This window comes from Sapajus apella, unplaced genomic scaffold (genome assembly GCF_009761245.1).
Source record: "Sapajus apella isolate SASKATOON/1434 unplaced genomic scaffold, GSC_monkey_1.0 scaffold9, whole genome shotgun sequence".
Taxonomy (NCBI): Eukaryota; Metazoa; Chordata; class Mammalia; order Primates; family Cebidae; genus Sapajus; species Sapajus apella.
In genome coordinates this window covers 19,013,557-19,036,009 of record NW_022436949.1, presented here as the reverse complement: position 1 = coordinate 19,036,009, position 22,453 = coordinate 19,013,557, and positions in this window count along the sequence as shown.

The window sequence follows — 22,453 nt, the reverse complement described above, 5'->3', positions numbered from 1 at the left end:
AAGGTTGAGACTAAGGGCCAGTTCTCTTCGTTCCTCACTTCTTCACTCTTCTTTTTTTTTTTTAATGAGTTAATAGAACTGGAAATATTTATTTTACTTACGGGTCTTTTAAAATTAGAAAAACAAAAGCAAATTTCAGGGAAAAAAATGTTCTTTCACATCTCCCAGTAATCCATTTAGATTGTGTGTCTAGTGCTTAGAATTGGGTCCTTTAAGTGTACAATTCGTGCCAAAGTGCAATGGTTTCAACTCTTCTGCTGTGTCAGCGTACTTGAGGTCAGCACAGACTTCCGTTAGGAACAATGATGGTACTTTAAGATGGGTAGTGGGATGTGCCCAAGAAGAAATACGTTAGCATTGTAGGCAGGTAAAGGGAGGGTGAGTGAAGCCTGAAAAATTTCTCTCCACTTTTGATCTACTTCCCTGCGAAGGATGAAATTTCCCCCATTCTTTCTATTGAAACATCACTGTCCTCTAATATCTGCTTTAAAATAGAATTTCGGTTCTAAAAATGCCTCTTTATATAATGTAAAACTAAATACCTACTCCTGAACTAGATATTCTATTGTGTGTTTAATTTTGTTAGTCACTATTAGTATACACATGACCTCTTAGACTAAATTCGCTTTTTAAATGTTCATAACATTTTTTAACTCTTTGATTTTGGAGAAACTACTTTGCTTTATTAAAAGGAAAAAATAAGCTTATCTAAGTGAAAAATTCAGCATTGACCTCATTGAATGTTTCTGGAAACAATATAAACCATAAGATCAAAAGATGAATGGCTGGGGGAAGATCCAAAATTCAGTAGGCATGACCGGGGAAGCTCAATTAAAATCACAAAATAAATGCTCTTAATGTTCCACACCACCACACCACTGTGAAGGCATTTCCTAGGTTAGAAAACTGAGCTTTCACAACTCAGAGAAATAAATTCCTTGCTAATTTCCTCAGTTGTCTTTCATTTAACAGAGCTCAGGATGCCATTACTGTTATTGCATACCACTGGAAGGAAATTCCAAACACTCCATAAAAGTTCATATTCAGTTGAACTTCAGATAAACCATTTTTTTAAAAGAAAATATAAAATAACCATTACCAGATTTAACTCTTTGTCTTAGAACAGAATGCTGAGAATTAATGACCTAGAAGTCAAAATAGATATTCGGTGAAGACTTACTAGTTAGTGATGAGATTATTCAAAGAATTACCTTCAAAGTTTTAAACATCCCTTCACCAACTCATGACATTAAAACCTGTATCTTTTTGCTGCCGATCTCTCTTAGTAGCAAATCCCCCGAATAGACCCTGTATCCATAACAACTGGGCCTATAACAATTAAATTGCTTTCAGGTCAACTGTTTGCTTTTAAATGAATTGAGAATCTTTGATTATATATAAATTCAATAAGACAATGGTTATTTATAAACAAAGTAACCTGACCATTCCATAATTCTTTCCTTTTACTTTCCTTCTTTTAAGTAAAGTTGTTTAGTGGTGGTAGACTGGCTAGCAGCTGAGAATTCTTAAAGTTAACCATTTATGTGGGAAATACATTGCAATTTTTTCCCAAATAATAAATGTCTCAAAGTCCTTGCTGAGAGTTACAGAAAAAAAAAAGCAGCAATAATATTAACTGTTATTAAAAACTACCTGACTAATTGTGCATAACACAGACAATAGTAGCAGAGCTGGGCATGGTAGCTGAGGTGTCAGGATGGATTCCTGAGTTCACGGAACCAGAAGAGGGCAGGACCCACTCATGCAAAGGGTTTTAGCTTGTGTGTTCTTGCTGAAGGGCTTGAAAAATCTTTTCCCCTAACTTATTTCTTAGATCTCTGAATTTAACTTCAATATTAATTAGAAAGGGTAACTATTATAGATGCCATAGAACACTGGAGTTAGAAGAGTGGCTGTAAGTAACTGAATTTAAAACATCTGTCTCACAGATGAAAATATCCAGGCCAAGGGAATTTAATAACTCACTCATAGTAACACCATCGGTTCGTGGCAGGTATGTTCATTCAGCAGTCTTTAGAACCCAAGTCTTCGGACTCCTTCATTTCGTCGCATCTGATGTCCTTATACATATTTTGTAAAATGGGTGCAAATACTCTTGCTGATAAACAGGAAATTTTCATGTAATTTACATGAAGTATACACACCACACACAAAAGATTCACATTTATTGGTCCTGTTAACTGACTTCACCTAAATTAAAGATACTGTAATAACACTACATGTTGAATACAAGTAATTTTTCCTCGCCCCCTTGCTTAGAAATGATTTGTAGAACTTATTTGGATGATGCGTATCCATTTAAAAAGAGGAAAATTTGAACTACTACCTTATTCCTAAGCTATATGTAAAATTATGACTTTGTCCTAGTGTGATCCTCATCTACATGCATAGTTTTCCCCAAAGTCATCTTTTATATTTATCACCATGGAAGAATGGTTGCTGCCCTGGATGTGTGCCTGACCACCATGAAAATGGCAGATGCATTTCCAGAAGTTACGTCTTGAATTTTTTTTCTTTGTATTTTCTTATTGCCGTTTGCGCTATTAGAATAGTAACAGCAACTTTTAAAGTAGCAAAGTCCTGATTCAGAAGTGAAATTCTATAAAGCTCTTTAAATAGTTCACATGGATTAAAAAAATTAAACCAGCTCAATGGAGTGGAAGTGTTGCTCCCTCACTCCCTATGGTTTCTGAAAAGCCATTAGCAACACATGTCTCCTTTGAAGCATTTATGCTAACATTATTTTCTTTGGTTTGTTTCCCAGTCCTGCTGCCTTTCTTATAAATAACATTTGCAAAGAGGAACTTAACTGCACATAATGAGGAAAAAAGTTGTCTAGTTCCTTTGTGGCATTACGGTTGCCAAATGGCTTAAAGGATGACCAGCAATTGCACAGTCAACCAGTGAGGCAGAGAGATAAAACCATGGTGTCAGTACTGACCCTCACGAAAGCATCACACCTGGAAGATGCATATTTGAAATGCTGTATAATGGTGTTTCTGTGAATACGTTTTTGGAGACCTGAATTTAAAATGTGTGTATATGTACCTATACTTCCATACAAGGGATGGTGATTCAGTTTTTCATTTGCCCCACCTTCCTGCCACATACTTAACATAACCATAACTTGTAAAAAGAATAGTGTTACTTTTCACCACTCACTATTGTGTCTTATCTCTAGAACTTAAAGAACATTCATTTTTATTAAAATCATTTCCAGTAGGAAAAACTAGGTCATATGTCATGCCAGGACCAAGACTCAAAATGAGATTTGACATAACTCATGAGCCATATTTTTTATGTTAGTTAGAATTTTGAAGAGTGAATCTCCTCCAGCAGAATGTGTTAATGCAGCTATTTTGGGGAAAGGAGTAAAAAGAGAATGCTTCTAGGAAGATTGCTTGGGCAGAGAATTAAATGGTGTCCCTGCATGTTAGGGGGTTTGAAGACATTGGGACCAGATGATGCAAAGACTGCAGAAGAGTAGGAGCACCCAAATAAAAGAGGGCAGGAAGACGGCAGACCAACTGTGTTAAAATGAATGACTTTGTCATTCCCAGGAATACTGTCATTGACATGACGATGCAATTACAATAATCGTATTTGTATGCACTAGACAATTCATCAGACAAGATTACCTTTGAAAGTCACAGAGTTGCTTCTCTCAAAAGAAGTGAACAAAAATAAGTGAAGAACTATTTTATGATGATGTTGACTTGAGTAACATCAACCTGTGTTCTACCTACTCGAATTTTTCTACCCCAAATATGTATAGTTATGACGTGGCAGTAACGCAATTGCTGGATGAGGGGAAAAAATAGTCAATGAGGAATAAAAATGAAAGAAAAATTGAAAAGGAGTAAAATAAAAGTATTTTTTGTGTTCAACTACATTGTATTTCATTTGAATAAATATCAATAATTAAACAATAAAACAAATTGTGTAAATACTACAAATCCCCTTCAGGTATATTTATCTCATTTAAATCTAACAATAATCTCAACTGTTTCTTTAGTTTTCAGAAAGATAAGAAAATGAGCAGAGATTAGTTAATGACTTGGCCAAAGTCTCCTTGTTAATGAAGAGAATGAAAGAAAGTGCATGATCATTGATTTGTATCCCATAAAACAAATCCCATGTATTTTTAAATTACAACAAGATATGCTTCCTTTTAATACTAATGTTTGTATGCATCACAACATATATAAGACACTTAGGTTTAGTGTGAAACAAAAATTAAAATAACTCCACAAAATTCAGAGGCCATTTAGAAAGCAGGCCTTGTAAGGATCCTGTCATACATCCAGGTGTATTGCCCAGATGGCACAGGTATAAAACCTATGAAATGGGAAAAATGAGATCGTGAGTGCCGTTATGACTGTTCCACATCTATAATACATTCATCCCAAGAGGCAGTTGTACAGCTGTTAACATATATGGGCTTGTATTTTCACTTGTGCTTGCAAAGATATTTAAGATTTATGATGATGGGTATCTTTCCTCTATAAAGACTGCAAAATAAGGAAATTTACCAAGGGTATAATCAGGTGATGAGATGTATTTGCCAAGGATTATTACAGCAGATGAATAAGTAAGATAGTAAGGCTTCTACGTCATAGGAGCCATCTACAGAATAAGTAAAAATAAAATTTTTGTTACTTAGGTTTGGTACTTTGGTTTTGTCTGTTATTGCGTTATCTTTCATTAACTGCACTGCAGGAGAAATGGGAAGAAATTGCAACACTGCAATTCCATTTTCAGAGGAAAGGCACTTAAATATACTTTTAACTTGAAACCACTTTTTGAACTCCAAGAATTTTTCAACCATAAATTGCAAAAAGTTTTTTGCAGGGGTAAGTTATGATATTGCTATTCTACAATTTTAGTTAAAAATGTATTTTACCTGTTTGCGTGATTTAAAATAATGTTGAAACTTGCTCCAAAAAGTCTTTTAAAATAAATATTGGGGGTAGTATTAGTTCCCATTCTTTCTATAACAGCCACAAACTTAGTGGCTTAACGTAAACACAAATGTATTATCTTATAGAGGTTAGATGTTGAAATGGGTTTCACTTGGTTAAAGTTAAGGTGTCAGCACGGCTGTGTTCTAGAGGATAATTTGTTCTCTTCCCTTTTCCAGCTTCCAACAGCCACCTGCATTTCTTGTCCCCCAGCCCCTTTTTCCATTTTCAAAGCCTGTAGCATGGTGTCTTCAAATTTCTTTCTGACTTTGCTGCCTCACACTTTTACTCTTAAGGACCCCTGTGATTACATTGAGCCCACCTTGATCATCCAGGATAATCTCCCTATCTCAAGATCGTTAACTTAATCACACTTGCAAAGTCTCCTTTGCCATGTAAGGTAGACATTTGCAGGTTCTGGAGATTAGGATATGGACCCTTTTGGAAAGCCATTGTTCTGTCTACTGCAGAGAATAAATACATTTTACTTTCTTATGAAAAATTAATTTATCAGCACTATCACCTTTATATCCTATCTGAAATTTTAAAAACTTGAAGTATATGTTCTATCTCAGTATCATAAGTTCAGTATTGAATTCCAGATCCGATGCGATGGTTGACATATGTATAATGGTCAAAAGTGTTTGTTAGATGATGAAAAACAATTCTCAAGAAAGAGAACAATGTGTTCAGATTTTTAAAATGAAACATTAGCTCTTCTCTTCATCGAAATCACAGAATTTGAATTCAGCAAGTGCTAGGCAGAATATCAGTGTTCTTTAAGAGATGCTTTCTCTGGTTTTTCACTTAGCAGCTCCAATGATTATCAGGAAATAAATCAACCGTCAGCAGTCATAGACAGCTATTTAAATTTGAGGTTTGAACATCTTAATTTGTGCGTTAAAAGTTAAAGAGCCAAAGTCATGTTAGATACATGAAACTGCTTATGTGCATAAGCTATAGCACAGTGTTCCATGGTTAAGAAAGCATCACCTTGTTTTCGGCATTGAATTAACTTATCTTGAGACTTTCATTTGGAAAAATTAGGAAAATTATAATTAAAATCTTAGGAAATTTTGCAATACAAAGCAATTGCCCAATTTTCCACAGCAAATTCAAAACACTCAAAATTAGTAAACAAAAAACATGTCTGTTTTTAGGCATTGTAATTATACATCAAAATTGTCCTTTAGAGTCCCTGACCTGAGAATCCACAGTTGTTTACATTCAGTGTAATTGAGCTCAATATACTTTCTTTTTTATTTAACATTTTTGGACCAAATAATTTATTTTCTCCAAATGGACATGTTAAATATTGGAATCATTTCACTTTTTGGGATCTGTATGGATTTTGAGATTGTTGTAACAAGACTTTGCAACATAGAATTCTTCAGATTTCCTTTACTTTCTTTAAAACCGCAGTCATTAGGGGGCAATCAATACGGATATGAGTTTTTTGTGCCATAGAGTGAGTTGCTAGGAAAGAGATCCTACTCATCCATTAGATACACAATTAGTTTTAGACAATGTAATTCCTAAATTCTAGTCTCCTTTAAAATCCATTAAGATATACTATTCTTCCAAACTAGTTTCACTAAGTCAGTTTTACGACTGATCCAATTAATGAATAATAGCCTTACTTACATATAATAAAACTATCTCTTTCTATATTTCCAAGTTATTATCAGGTATCATGCAAAAACTTAATTTATAGAACAGACTGATATTTTAAATATTAGGGTACTAAATAATCAGTGAAATCTTGGAAGTTATAAGTACTTTACATTTTGTAAAATATTTTTTTAAAAGCATTAATTATATCTTGTAAAATATAGTAAATATGGCTCTTAGGTGCAAATTTTGATGTAATAATGGAAGTAGAATTTTTTTCTCCACTGAACACATTTTTAACAGAAGTAATTATTTGTTTCACAAAAATTATTTTTCTATTCAACTTTCCCATATACCAAAGATGTTTAAACATGGAATATTCCCATGCCAACTACTCAATTAAAAATGTGTGGGTTATCTATTTTTGGGATAATTTATGTCAATTTTAAAATCCTAGGTTAATTAAATTTGACCCCACATCCCAGCATGTTATTGGATATTTATTTAAGGAATGCAAATAAGTTTAAATCTAATCTTAATATTAACCACTGCTTATGTAATTAAAAAGTAGAATTGACAAGGGAGAAGAAAGGCATGCATTTTTAAGTGTACCCACACATACATGAAATGTCTGTGATCATCCATAATATGCCCTCCTACATGTGTGGATAATTTAAAGCTGGTGACATGGCATTGTCATTGGTTATTTTTTAAATTGCTTAAAAGCAACTTTTTAGACCTTTAAAAAACATTTTCCTGACCACACATGCTCATCAGACTATTTATATTGCAATAAAAATCATACTTTTATTGCAAAACACCAACTTTACTTTCCCAGTGTTCTATAGTTACTAGAATATTGCCTCCAGTTCTTATGGGAAGCCTATTTGTTCTCTTCAGAATAGCCGGAGAGCAGAACTGATTATCAAGTGAAGACTTGCAGCCACTCTGCAGACATTCCCTGACTTTGCAATGTAATAGTTGCATATTTTATAAAATCATGCATTGCTTTATAAAATGATTTAAGGCAATTGCTTACCAATATATTTTATTCTATTTTAAAATATTAATTTGAATGTATCCAATAGCACATTTTAGTTTCATATTTTCACTTGTCTACTGGATTTATGACACTCTTCACATTTTAATCATACACATGCTATCTTTTCAAATGAAACTTTAACAACATTATTTAATTTTTAAATACACGAATTCCCAAAACTGAAAGTTTTAAAATAGTATATATCTACATATATATATATATATATATATATATATATATATATATATATATAATAATGCTCTCACTAAATTCAGAATAGCCATTGAATATTGCAACACATTGGCTACCACCTTCTTGCTAAGTATGTGATATGAACCATGACATTGCAATCTTAAAACTGTAACAAGAATGAGTTATGTTTGTACTATTTCCCATTCTCATTATATTCTTTGTCACACAATGAATTAATGTTGTGCCATTTTCTATTCTCATTACAATCTTTTCCTTATGAATGGGGTATCAGAATTTTAATGTCTTTTGTAATCTGTGAAATATAGTAGTATGTTTTGTTATACTACTATGACCTTGCTAATATTTTGCATTTTGATTGGTTAGCCCAAACTGTAATATACAGGGTAAGGTTAGAGTGATTGGCCAATGAAATAATTCTTATTGTTTTGGACTGTTTTAATAAAATGAGTTTAAGAAACATTTTTAAAACCTTAATTTTTACATGCATAAAAAACGATAACCTTGGGATTACAGGCAAGTACATTTCTGTTTAGAAATCATATAGTGACTTTTCCACATAAATTGAATGTAATATAGATTATTTCAGATTATAAGAAAAAGTTAAAAATGTGTATTCCTGCAGATTTCATTGCTCTTTTATTTACTCTTTTTCTGATTTGAATGCACATAAATGTGCACAACAAAATGATTTTATTGTTTTGTCTACACCTTTGCTTATATCTTTCTGTCAGCTAGTCATTTGAAAAGTTGAACTTATGGTAAATATTTTTGCTCCATGAGATTCTCTATTATATTTATATGTTGTAAATTTAAAATCTTGTCTTATGTTTCCTAAGGTTATAAAGAATTTCTGTACAATTCCTAATAAAATAATATTTTAAAAGAATGATTTTGAGATAAGTAAAATCCAGACTTTTTTTTTTGTTCGTAAGCTTCTTTTATAAGATTGTTGCTAATTGACATTGTCACATTTATATTTATATCTTCACTTGTCCTAAACTTGTTTGGAAATAGATGTAAACAGCATGGGAAATACTTGACATATAAGAGTGGCTGCTTTTAGAAGAAAGTATATGACTGACAGGTAAATTGCTATATGTTTGTTGGGGGGTTGAAAACAATACATAAAGTTACAGAGGAATAAACATGGCAAATACATGGGCAGTTGGAAGTGAAAATTGTAACTAATGTGAGACGTCTTATTTGAGCATTAATTTACACAATGCATTCTAACTATTTTTGGTGAATAGGACTACAAAAGTGATAGAGCCGTAGATGGAGAAAAGGGAAGATAAAATTCCTGTTCAGTAAACTCTGATGATCTCGTGTTTTAATGAGTGCCCAGGCCACTTGGAAGTTATAGACAAATTCTCAGTATATTACAGACACTAAGAAATTAATCAAAATTGTGTCTTAAGTCATTGTTAAAACAAGTATTCCATTGGCCCTTTCTGTTTCATTAAATAGGATGTTAGTGACAGACTTTCCATGGTGAAATGGAAGTATCCAAGAGTTTTTTTGATTTCTTGAGTCCCAGTTTTTGAAAGTTGCTTGTAAATCTTTTAAATGAGTTGCTTTGTTTCTTTTAATTACCTTTTTTTCTGATTCAAATACAAAAATCTGTATCTTGGTACTACATTTTACAGCCTGTAATTGTTCTTTTCTTCATTCAGTCATTCAAAAACACTCATGTGTGATTATTTCTGCTGAATGTAGAGCTATATATTGTAACTTCTAATGCATTTATCAATTTTATTAGTAAGGAAGAGTGATCTGTTGCTCAAGAATTGAAACTATTATCTTTATGCCATTTATATATACAGCAATTTCCAATATTCATGTTAACAAAAACAAAGCTTTCCCAAAGGCTTATGATGGCACTTACAAATATAAAAGAAAAGGATTCAGAGACAAGAAAGTTCATTTTATTCACAGTCTACTCTAAACCTGCTGTGTCAAATCTGAGAATTTCCTTACTCTTTGGCAAAATAAAAGAACTTTATCATGCTTAAACATCTTTAAGTGTGCATGAGGCTACTTCTTTCCAGTAAATCTTTTATTCAGCAAATCATCCATTCTTCAGAAATAATGTAGATTTTTACAGCAATTACAAGTTTAAAGTTAGGCTTCACATATTTTAATGCCTTTTATTGTTTATAGTTGGAGTGCTCTAGTTTGCTGAATTCTGTTAAAGATGATGCAGGTATCTTGTCTATTTTTCTAATTTCAAAATATCTTTGATATGCAATATTTACTTTAACCTTTTTTATTGGCATTTAATTTATCAATCACTATTTACATTAAACATTTTAAAGTAAATTATGTCACTTTGTTGTCTTCCCTTAAAATTGTAAACATCATAGGGGTTTATTACCACATTTTTCCTTGTTCATTTTTGAATGGCTCTTAAGTTTTTTTCACTTCCTTCCAAATTGACATTTCATTAAACAAATTTCTAGATTTTTCAGAGATCACCAAGCCTAAAAACATTGTCACAATTTCTTGTGCTTCGCTGTTAAAAAAAATATTGGCTAATTTAAGAATCAAATCCATGCAGCAAATGGATTAGTAAAGAGAAATTACAGTATAATCATGGATAAATCAAGCCATACTCAGAGCTTTATTAAAACATAATTGGCAGGGTAACTTCAAGGTGCCTCAACAGTTATAGTAGCATCTAGGGATCAAGCTCTTCAATAATAATACTTGTTCAAGTTGTCCTATATGATTAAGAAAGAACAAATTGTCATGGTATCTTCCTTAGTCTCCCTTAGGGCCAAATTTTGCCTCCTGGCTTGACCCCAAGATTTCCATGAAGTCTAACAAAAGTCATGAATACACATCAAGGAAATAATTTATTTTCAAATGGAATAAAGAGAAAATGAAAGCATTGTGTGGCTACTGCCTTTTAGGTAAATAAGCATATATGATGATTATCTAAAATGTAACACTGACTTACCTAAGCCATGCTATTCTAGGTTGCATGCCTAAATAGTGGTGAGATTTGATATGGTGCTTGTTTCTATTCTGCTAAAAGAAAAATGGTTAAAATTTCAAAGATTAACTTTGGAGGTGAAGGATTAATCATATATACTGCATATTCACCATGGGTCATGATGGATTGTTCTCACCAGATTAAAAAACACTAAGTTTAATTTTCATGAATGTTAATAAAGCCAGCATTTTTGAGTTCTTTCTTCATGCTAGCCACTCTTTTAAATTTTTATACACAATTAATGCATTTTCACAACGGTTATTCAAAGTAGGAACTATTGCCTTTGCTCTTTTATAGATGAGGAAACTAAAGCACAAAAAGAAATGATGTAAATTTCCCAAATGTACAGACTAAATAGGTGGTGGATATGAGCTTGGAAACCAGATAATGTGGCTTCAGAGCTCTTGCTCTTAATCGTTAACCCACCTTCCTAAGTCAGAAAAATATCTGACTGTAAAGCTGTTTTCCTGTTGGTAGTATCAGCTAAAAGAGCTCAGGTACATCATTTCCCAAATCGGGGATCTGTGCCTTTAGGAATTTAATGGCCACTACACTAAACCACATGTAATTCCCCAAATATGTTAAATTAGAAAAATATTTTTTGAAATATTTCCTAATACATCTTCCCTTCTCAGCAATCAAACATCTTTTTGTTTTCCTGCAGTTTTTTCCCCCTAAGGCAAAGATGAGAGAATATAAAAAAAAAAAATAAAAATAATACAAAGGAAATCCTTCTTTAACAGGAAGGATATAGAGAGCCTTCCTTTTATCTAGGAGAGAGAGAGAGAGAGAGAGCAGGAAAATCAATTTGCCAGGAATGTCTTGTTTCCTGACCCCTCTACCAACTCCAGTGAAGTCTGTTAAACAATGAGAATGGTTTGAAGTAACTGCAGAGCTAGTTCCTCTGACCCTCAAGATCATACACTGAGAAAATTTCAAGTTCTCTGATTCAGTCCCTGTACCAATATGTGGACCTGAATCTGAGGAGAAATTGTGGCAGGGTGAGGTAGAGAGTGTGAGAGAGCCTGACATCCCTTATTTCTCATGGCCTCCAAATGTCATGAAAGAGATTCAGAGGTTGTCATAGGATGCTATGTGAGTCTCAGAGAGTATCTGAGTGTATCAGCTAAGAGAAAGCCACCATGTGGTGGTGCCAAGGCAGATTCTCTAAAATCGTTGGCCAAATGAAGACAGAGTTGAGTTTCATGGGGCTAAGCCATGTTGGGGGTCTAGGGGGTGGAACAGCTGCTTTCTCCAGGAGCCACACTCATAGACACTTGTCCATACAAAAAGAATTCCCACAAGTTATTGCAGCTGGATGACATCCAGATATCAGTCAATAAAATGACATCTCAAGTGGAGATCAGTAAAAGCCTGTAGAGAAGGACCACACAGAGGCAAGACACCCCTTCCTTCCACGATGAAATGACATGAGCTTTCCTTGTGCCATCTGGAGGCTACCAGAGGCGTAACAAAGACGAAGAAGGGTGAAGAAACCTTGAAATATAACAAGCTTCTCCAAAGAGCCAGTTTATGTCAAGGCAGGGGGGCTGGTTTAGAACCTCAGTATTCTTTCCACTTCCCAGTGAAAATGGTAGGGGAGAAAGGAGGTGCCCAGAACAAAAGAAAATTCATTTAAAAAATCTAAAACGTACATTTTTTGCATGTGCTATAGTTGTGAATAAATTCCTGTCTTTTGCTATGTACACTATGGTGTTTACTGTGCTTTGCATCTATTGATATCTGCTTCTTAGAAGCATGTCCTTTCTCTTTATCTCCATCTCCCTGTTCCCTTTTTTTGTTCATCTGTTGAGATTTGCCCTAAGGGGGAAAAATCCTTTGCCTTGTGGAAGCTTTCCAAAATCTGTTATGCAGCATACCTGATTTCAGTTCCCACAGAATCCTGAGTGCTACTCTACCATTGTGTTTTATTGAAATTTATGTTCTTATCTGTTTTCTCCCACGAGGCGCTGAGTCCAATGGAAGAAACCATGTTTTGTTGATCCATGTATCGCTACTCACTCGCACAATACCAACTAGAGCAAATATAGATGAAAGACTGGGATTTTCAAATATGGCAATCTGTTCAATATAAAAATTTCACATACATTTCTTTTTTGCCATAAGAATGATCACATTTGATTTTTTTTCTTTATTTTTAGGTAGACTAACATTTTATTTTGAAAATGCAATGTCACATATAAAGGTTTCTAGCTTTTTAAATTATTATTATACTTTAAGTTCTGAGATAAATATGCAGAACATGCAAGTTTGTTACATAGGTATACATGAACCATGGTGCTTTGCTGCATCCATCAACCCAACATCTACAATAGGTATTTCTCCTAATGCTATCCCTCCCTGCTGGCCTCCACCCATGACAGGCCCTGGTGTGTGATGCTCCCCTCCTTGTGTCCATGAGTTCTCATTGTTCAACTCCCACCTATGAGCGAGAACATGTGGTATTTGGTTTTCTGTTCTTGGGTTAGTTTGTTGAGAATGATGGTTTCCAGCTTCATCCATGTCCCTGCAAAAGACATGAACTCATCCTTTTTTGTGGCTGCACAGTATTTCATGGTGTATATGTGCCACATTTGATTTAAAAAAAAACTTTTGAAAGTGTCTTTGGAATATTGTGTAATAGTCACTCTGTTAAAACTCCTCAGGTCAGGCAATATCGCTGTACCTGACCTTGTTTTTTGGCATGTAGAATGTTTGAACAAAAAGGGACATTGAGCATGAGAGTCTAACTGTTGTTCAGATAGAGGCAGTGGGAATGACTCAAAAGATTACCCAGCAAAAACTCACAGCCTATTCATCTGGTGGCTTGAATATCATTTGTCCTCCTGGCCTCAGGAGTGCTGACCGGCTCTTTTCTTTGCCCCTCTGTTCCAAACACAATTCACTTTTCTGAATTCCCCACAGCCTGACTTACAGGAAGGGAAGCTGCTACCCTGAAGACCATACTTAGGATCCAATGATGGTAGAAGATTAATTATATGTTGAATTTTAGTATTAGGAACTCTCTGTCTTTAAAATATCAGTCTCTTTTTCTTTCTAAGATAATACATTTGGCAATCAAACTTTTTAGTGTTTATTTAACAACTTTGAGTGATTAAAGTACATTTATATCCTTTTGAGACTCAAAATTTGAAATAGATATTTTTGGTATATGTGTATTTGGATTGAATGTAGAGCCTGAAGCACTGTTGAAAAAAAACCATCAAGCTTTAATAAACTTGACACATGACTTGCAGTTGTACATCCAAAGAAAACAAATATAGTTCCTAATTAATTCACCTTAGAAATAGCAACTATTTGTTTAAAATAAGCTGTTTAGTGAAAATTATAGATAACTATTTGTAGAATTTTTAGTGTGTGGCTTTGTTAAAATTTTAACTGACATCGAGAGACTGCATATTTAAAAATATGTGTTTGCAGATCCTGTACTATAATTGGACTGTTTCTGAAGCCATGTTCTTACTGTTTTATTTGCATGTAATAGCAGTAGAAACTATCCATGTATAATATAATTAGGTGTCTTACTGAAAGTCATTTTTAATGAAAAAAAAAAAAAAAAAAAAAAAAAAAACCCAAATGAGAAAATTTTGATTTTTTACCCTTTATTCCTTAGTGTTTTTACTGTGCCCAGATTTTTTTTTTTGAGAAAATGTGGAATTTATTTTTATGCATTTATTTTATGCATTTTTCCCCCTTGGTCATTTCCACTGTTAATCATGAACACAATACTCTCTTAAATGAGATTATACTTTATATAAATTCTGGTAATGTTTAGTCATTTACATCATGTTGAATTTGTCATTCAGTCAACATATTATGTATCAAATAAATATCTACCATTAAGAAGTACAAAGACACATAAGACATGTTTTCTCTCTTGAGGGATCTATTTTTTTTTTTAAATGTATATATATATTTTTAATTGCATTTTAGGTTTTGGGGTACATGTGAAGATTGTTTCATAGGTACACACATGGCAGTGTGGTTTGCTGCCTTCCTCCCCATCACCTATATCTGGCATTTCTCCCCATCTTAGAGGGATCCATTTTAAGACACAAAACACACAAACACAAGCACACAAAATGCAAAAAGCAAACACATGTAAATATCAACACAAGGGATTACATATGTTAGCTGAATGAAAGGTGAGAGGATTGGATGAAAGCTCTGTAATCCTGAGACTGTGTCATCAAGCTATGCACAGGAGTTCTTAGTAGGGAATGATCATTCTGGGCAATGTTCTCAGCATTAGGACAAACAGATTATTTGGGCCAATACCTCACTGTTCCCTGAAGTCCTAGTTCTCTATTTTACAGCATTGGTTGAGTAGAGAAAGTTGTTTGATATTCAGGTAACTAAATAACAATACAGGTAACTAGTTAGGTAGGAAAAATGCTTTGAATGCATGCATAATAGTATGAATGTATATGGATGATTATGGGATCATGAAAGGGTAGCCAGAGATGGCTGAAGTCAGGGTGAACGTTGAAAAGTGGTGGAAATGAGACTAAATGGGAGATGGGTCAAATTATGAAGAACTTTAAATGCAGGGTAGGAGTTTGCATTGCATCTAATAGACTGACATCTCTGGAATTTTGTGAGCATGCATTTCAAATTGGGCAGTCTGGTATTTTGAGTACTTGTTCAGGAAGGAAATCGAGAAGGTAACAGATATTTTGATAAAAGGAACATTCTGTCAGAAAACCACAAGGATCAAGGAAAGAGTTAGGAATTTGCAGGCAGGCTTTGGTGTTTCAATTTGTGTGGTTTCTAGCCAGCTCCCCCTAATGAATGGGATGTGGCAGTGAAGAGGGACATGCTGAAAGCTTCCAGTCATTCATATTCTCTTTAATCTGGGGCATTTGAAATGCAAGAAAGTGACTGGTGTGGCAGCCTTCCCTGTGCATTTCAAATGTGTGAATTACAACATTGAAGAGGAGGAAGTGGCAAAGAATGTGGCAATGTGGTTTCATGATCCATCTGGTGAAAGTCTGTGATCAGCCTGTTAGAAAACCCACCTCTAGGCTATGTGGCACCATTGGCGGTTTTGAAAACGGAATGGATGTGATCAAAGTTGTTTAATTTGACTTTTAAGGGATGAAATATTAGAAATGAGGAAGCTAGTTGAGAAGCAATTGCAGGAGTCTAAGTAAGAGGTGATAAAGTGCAGGACAAGGCAACAAAGCAACAAAACTGGAAAGGAAGGAACCAATACAGGCAGCTTCCGAAAAATCACTAGTATGACTTGGACTAGAGGCGTCATTGCTCAGTGGAACTGGCTTATACTTTGAACAAAACAGACCTTGTGCATTTGAATTTTAAGTACAGTACATACTAGGTATATGGCTTTGGCCAAGTCGCTTATTGAAATATTTCATATTCATCCTGAAACATTGTAAGCCACGGAGAGGATATATAACTTTAAATATTGAATATAGATGACAGTGATCATCATTTTTATTGTTGTTATGTATGGAAATAAGATGGGAAGATGAGATGGGAAAATGGGAGACAGGTGATATTTGCACCTCAGAAACTGAAAGAATTGTGATACCATTCAAAGAACTAGGGAGCCAAAAGGTTGAATTAGTTCAACCAAAAGGTTGACATTACGTTGAATGACACTTTTGTTAAATTATCTTTTATCGATAGCTAGCACGGCTATATACAAGAAGTGCATTTTCTTAGTGTGAAATAGATTTCTCCAAAAGAAAACAGGAAAAATAAACAAACAGACCCTGGAACACTCAAGCAGGTGATTTAGACTCTACTGTGAAGAGGACTTCTGATGTTAAATGAGGGTTCTAAATTTAGTTTAAAATCCATTAGACTACTTTGTATCTTACTCATATATTGAATGTTTAATATGAGTTTACCTAAACGTAATGTGTTTCTATATTATTCTTCACAAAATGATCTCAATGGTAGCAGAGGCTGATCATTAGGTTCATGTAAGAAGTGACTTTCAGAAAGCAATCATTATCACTGTTAAATCTAAAAATCCAAAGGATATAGGATACTATAATTGACCAAATGAATAAGTGAGCTAGAGTGCAGGTGTACCCTTCTTGGTTTCAGTATCAAAATGGTTTTCAGAAGCCACGTTCATCTCTGGCATAGTTTATGACTTTGCATACAGTGATCTTAGAAAAAATAATATTTTAAAAGGATTGTGTTATGTAGAATTTTTGTTGTTTCATCTTCAGGACTAATGGGAATTTCTCCATGGCTTCTTTTAAGACATTTTATTGTGTGTCGTGAATTTTGTTAAAAGAGCGGGTTCTGAAAAGCTCTGACAGCCTCTTCAGCAAAAGATCCCAGATTGTCAGCCATTGACGCAAAGACCTGAATCTGCTTTGACACCGCAGAATAGGCTTCTGGCAATGTTATGTCTCTCTTTCAGATGTTTGGGTAAATTACACAGCCCAGAAACTGCATCATACATTATGCTTAAGTCGTAAACAAATGCTGCTGAGGTAAGGGTATTCCTTAGTCCACTGTATTTTGTTCAATGTTTTGAAAATATAGATGTCACTTGAATATATTAGTAAACATTTCTTTAGGGTCTGAATATGCATTCAAAGTGGCTTTTATAGCTCTTTTATTTGAGTTGCTTGAAAGAACTAAGCATCACTACTAATTCCAAGCAGCCATATTTCCTACCAATAAAATAGAAATGTAAAACATACCTGAAATAATAAGCATTTATGAAACAAAGGCTTCCTAATTACCGAGTTTAGTTGGGCTTTGTTATAGGCAGATAAGACCCCTCACAAAGATGTCTGCGTCCACATCTTTATTCCTGTAACTTGTGAACATGTTAGGTTATGTGGCAAAGAGGAATTGAGGTATAATGAAATTAAGTCTGCTAATCAGCTGATTTTAAAATAGGAAGATTATCCTGTATTATCTCATGGGCTCAGTGTAATTGTAAAAACCATAAACATGGGAGAGAAAGGTAACAGAGTTAGTATCAGAGTGATGCAATGTGAAGAAGATTCAGTTGGCCATTGTTGGCTTTGAAATAAGGGGGCCACGAGCTGAAGAAAACAGGCAGCAACAGAAGCTGGAAAAGGCAGGAAATCAGCTTCTCCCTCAGAGCCCCAGCAAAGAGCACAGGCTCGCTGATACCTATGTTTTAACCCAATGAAACCCATTTCAGACTTCTGATCTGAAAAGTAAGATAATCAATATGTGTTGTTTTAATCCACTAGTTCTGTGATAATTTGTTAGAGCAACAATAAGAAACTAGTTAATGCTATTTTTAAAATAAGATTTATGTGTGTCTGAATAATAAGGAAACAAATTTTTCTCAAATTTTAATTGATTAGAAACAAAGTTAAAATTTTCCATAAAATGACAATGTTTACTCTTAGCCTTCAACAAAACTCTGCATTTTGAGCAATAAATTAAGTAAGGTATAGTATTCTAAAACTTTTAATTTTTACGAATTTAGTCTTAGATATTTAAAATTATGTTACAAGATTTTTTTTTTTTAACAGAAAACAGTTTGGATGAGTTTCATCAAATATCAACTCTAGGCTTTTTCTCCAGCAAAAATTTTAGTAATTGACAATTAAAAATTATTGAAAATTATCAAAGGTTTTTTGTTTTGGAATGCATTTTCAACATATGCACTGAGTATATTGTTGAAACAAAATAGAAAAGTAATATACAAAATGTATTTTGGTAGACACCTAATATATTATACATGGATAGTTTCTATTGCTAAATAGGTATCAATAACATCTAGAGAGCTATAGAAAAATTCTCTCCCCCAATACTATTCCAAAATTGCCACCCAGGAGTATTGGAGGAAAATCAGAAAAATATGACACACTAGAATTGTAGCCTTCAAAAAATCACCATAAAATGTTTTAGATTGTCGACCCTCAAATATGCTTTGAAACTGTGATTGATGAAACTAGAGAATCTTCCAAATTTAAAATAATATTTTTTACATATTCATTTGTTGCATTTTTATGAGATCAGAAGTTATTACTAATTTTTTAAACTTTTAGTATGGAAACTTTTAAACATATACAAAATAAACAAGATCATGTGATGAGCCCTTATGTACTTATCACTCACCTTTAATAATTATTAACTCATGACCAATTTTGTTTTATCTACACCTCACTTATTTTCCTCCTCATCCCTAATATGTTTAAACAAATTTCACATTCATATAAGTTCATTCATATATATATTGCAGTATATAGCACTAAATTAAAAGGATTCTTTGTTTTAATATAAACATCTTATTATATCTTTGAAAATATCTTAATACTGTCAAATATCCAGAAAGTATTCAAATTTGTATTTCTCTCATAATTTCATATTTTTGGTAATGTTTTTATTTTAACTAGAATTCAAATAAAGTGTACACATTTTGAATGATAGACATGTGTCTTAAGTATCTTTTAATCTATACCTCTCCCCATCTCCTTCTTTGTCTTATAATTATTTGTTGAAGAAATCAGGCTGTATATCCTGTAGCATCTTCCTCTCTCTGGATTTTGCAGATTGCATCTCCATGGTGTAGTTTGAGGTGTTCCTCTGTCCTCTGCACTTTTGTATATTCACAATTAGATACAGAGGCCTGATATTTCAGCGTCAAGAGATCGTCTGATGCCACGCTGTCAGAATGCATTTTATTTTTCACTGTTGCTTTTAAATGATCAGCCTGGCTCATTTAAAATTTAATCAGAGCATAACACGTGGTCTAAGAAATTTTTTAATACTGTCATATCCCCATTCCAAAGTCTCTTCTGATGTCATTTATGACTAGAATAGAAAATATTTCCTCCAGAATAATGGAAATACTACTTTAAGAGACAAAAGTTCACTTTTTAAAGAGCTCATAGCTTTGCTTAAATGGGAGGTGACAAGGGATAATTTAAATATTTCTTAATTTAAATAATAAAGGAAAATTTAAATATAGGGTGTTTCTTAGTTAAGACTTCGTCTCTGCCCAAGCTGACTTAGAAGAAATAGAGAGGCCATATACAAGGAAAGATTATATGGAGCAAAATAGGTGGTATGAAAAATAACTAATATTTATTTAGTTTTTACCAGGTACTTTTCTAGGTTCTGTATCAATATTTTCTTATTAAAATTTCAGAACAAACCTCATTATAAAAATGAAGAAGTTGAGAAAGGTTAAATTATTTGCCTGTGGTTCTCTAGTGAGTGAATGCCAGAGCTAGAATGCAGTCAGAAAGGATGATTCCGAAATGTCCTCTTAAATGCTTAGCAAAATTGTCTTTAACAACCTGCGCTGGAAAGGAAGACTTACCTGTATAGGTAATTAAGAGCTGCACTGTTTTTGTTTTGCTTCTATAGATGTTGCCTATGAATTTCGTGTCTGAGTTTTGTTGCCTTTGGTTAACTGTAGGGTAAATTCCAGCCATTCAGGTGGAGAGGTTTGCTTTTTATTTCCCAGAGTCCAGAAAAGGGGGCTGCATGAATGCATCTTGGACTGTGAAAAAAGAAACATATGTATTATCACAGATATTAATCTAGAACTCTATTTTTTGATGTTTGGTTTCTTCCACTTTTATACTGTATAATTTATACATTTTAGTTAAGAAGTGGCAAAAATGCATTTTTCTTGTTTACTCTCAATCTGTTAATCCTTTATGGTGTAATTAGACCAAGATTAACATATATAACCTCACATATTAGATGTACAGTTGTAGAATTAGATCTCTCTTACAGTTTCTGCTTTCAAGATGTAATACATAGCAGTCCATGCACTGAGAGAATTCTTTAAAGCAAAAGGTAAAATAAGGATAAATGAATATAAACTTTGGATGTAGATTCACAGTATATTCTTCTTGTAACATTCATATTAGTGGAACACACACACACACACACACACACACACACACACACACACACTCTCAACTGCATAGATCTCTTTGGACCTTGAGTGGCACCATTGCATGGTAGCAAAATCATTAAGCTTTGGAACCAAGTTGTTTTGGGATTGGAACTCTTCTCAGCCTCTTGCTGTACCTGTGGTGTGTGGAACCTCTTTGGGACTCAGGTTTTTCTTTTTTACCATAAAATCGATACTATTAATGGATATTTATAACATGCAGATAAGGTATGTGATTCATAGTGGCACTTGGTAAATTTTAATTTTTATATTATAATTACTATTTCTGCCTTAAATTTTTACTTTATGTACTCTACTTGAAGATTTCCTTCTCTCTCTTTCAAATATTAAACATCAAAGATAATGTTGAGGCATAACATTTAGAAAAACCAAGCATACCCTCTACCCCGCAAATGTGCAGACCTTGACACAATCAAATTTTGAGTAGTCCTTCTAGGGAATAGAGCTACCAGAGGAGAATAGTGTAGTTTAGCTGAGTTTTCAATCTAAATTCAAACAATTGCTATCTTTGGAACCTTAGGTAATTTCCATAAAGTCACTGAACCTTGGCTTTTACATCTGTAAAATGGAGACAGTGCTGCTTGCATTATTAGGATAAAGCTAAGTTACTGGATTTAAAAAGCTACCAAAATATAATGGCTTAAAGATATAGTTTATTACACAGTGCTGTAGTGAGTGATCAAGGGTATTAAGGCAACAGCACTCCATGTAGTCATTCAGGTATCCAGGCTTCTTCCCTCAGGTTACTCTGCCACTTCCTAGGGTGATATTGTTATATGCATGGTAAAAGTTGGGTAGCTTCAATGTCTGAGTTCCTGTAAGAATAAAAGAAAAATATATCGTGAAGGTTGCAAATTCTATAGCCTCAGAGCCAAGTCTGAGGTTGTATGCATTACTTCTACTCAAAGTCCCTGTGCCAGAATTTCATCACATGGCAGTGTCTAACTGCAAGAGAGTCTAGAAAATACAGTCTAGCTGAGAGGACATTTGATTGGAAAAAAGAGGATATAAATTTTTGTGTTTCCTATCAGCCTCTTTCATTTTCTCTTTCACAGGATAATTGTGAAGATTAAATGGGATTATCTATAGCTTTGCACCTTGTGACCACTGAAAAGTGTTAGTTGGGCTACATTTCTGTTCTGCAATTCCAATGTCCTATGATGTAAGACTTAAGGAATCAAAGGATAGAGTTGGTGGTTTCCAATGAGAATACATTTAAACAGCCTGGGCAACATGGTGAAACTTCATCTCTACAAAAAAAACCCCACAAAAATTAGCCAGGTGCAGTGGCATGTGCCTGTATTCCCAGCTACTCGGGAGGCTGAGGTGGGAGGATCACCTGAGCCCGGGGAAGTCAAAGCTGCAGTGAGCCATGATTGTGCCATTGCAATCCAGCCTGAGTGACAGAATGAGACCCTGTCTCAAAAACAGTAACAACGAAAGAATATATTTAATGAGTAAACTGATGAAAATATCTGAGAACCAGAGGCACTTTGACATTTTGAATTCAATAAAAGGGTTAGCTCTTACACACTAGCTGAACAACTTACTAAATGATTCATGTTACTTTTTTAAACCTCCTAACAGTTTAAATAAGTTAAACAAGAGTACTCTTGTTTTTGAGATAAGGAAAACAAGTGGAGGGGAAATTGGCCAAATACCATGCAGCTGGGCAATGTTGGAAC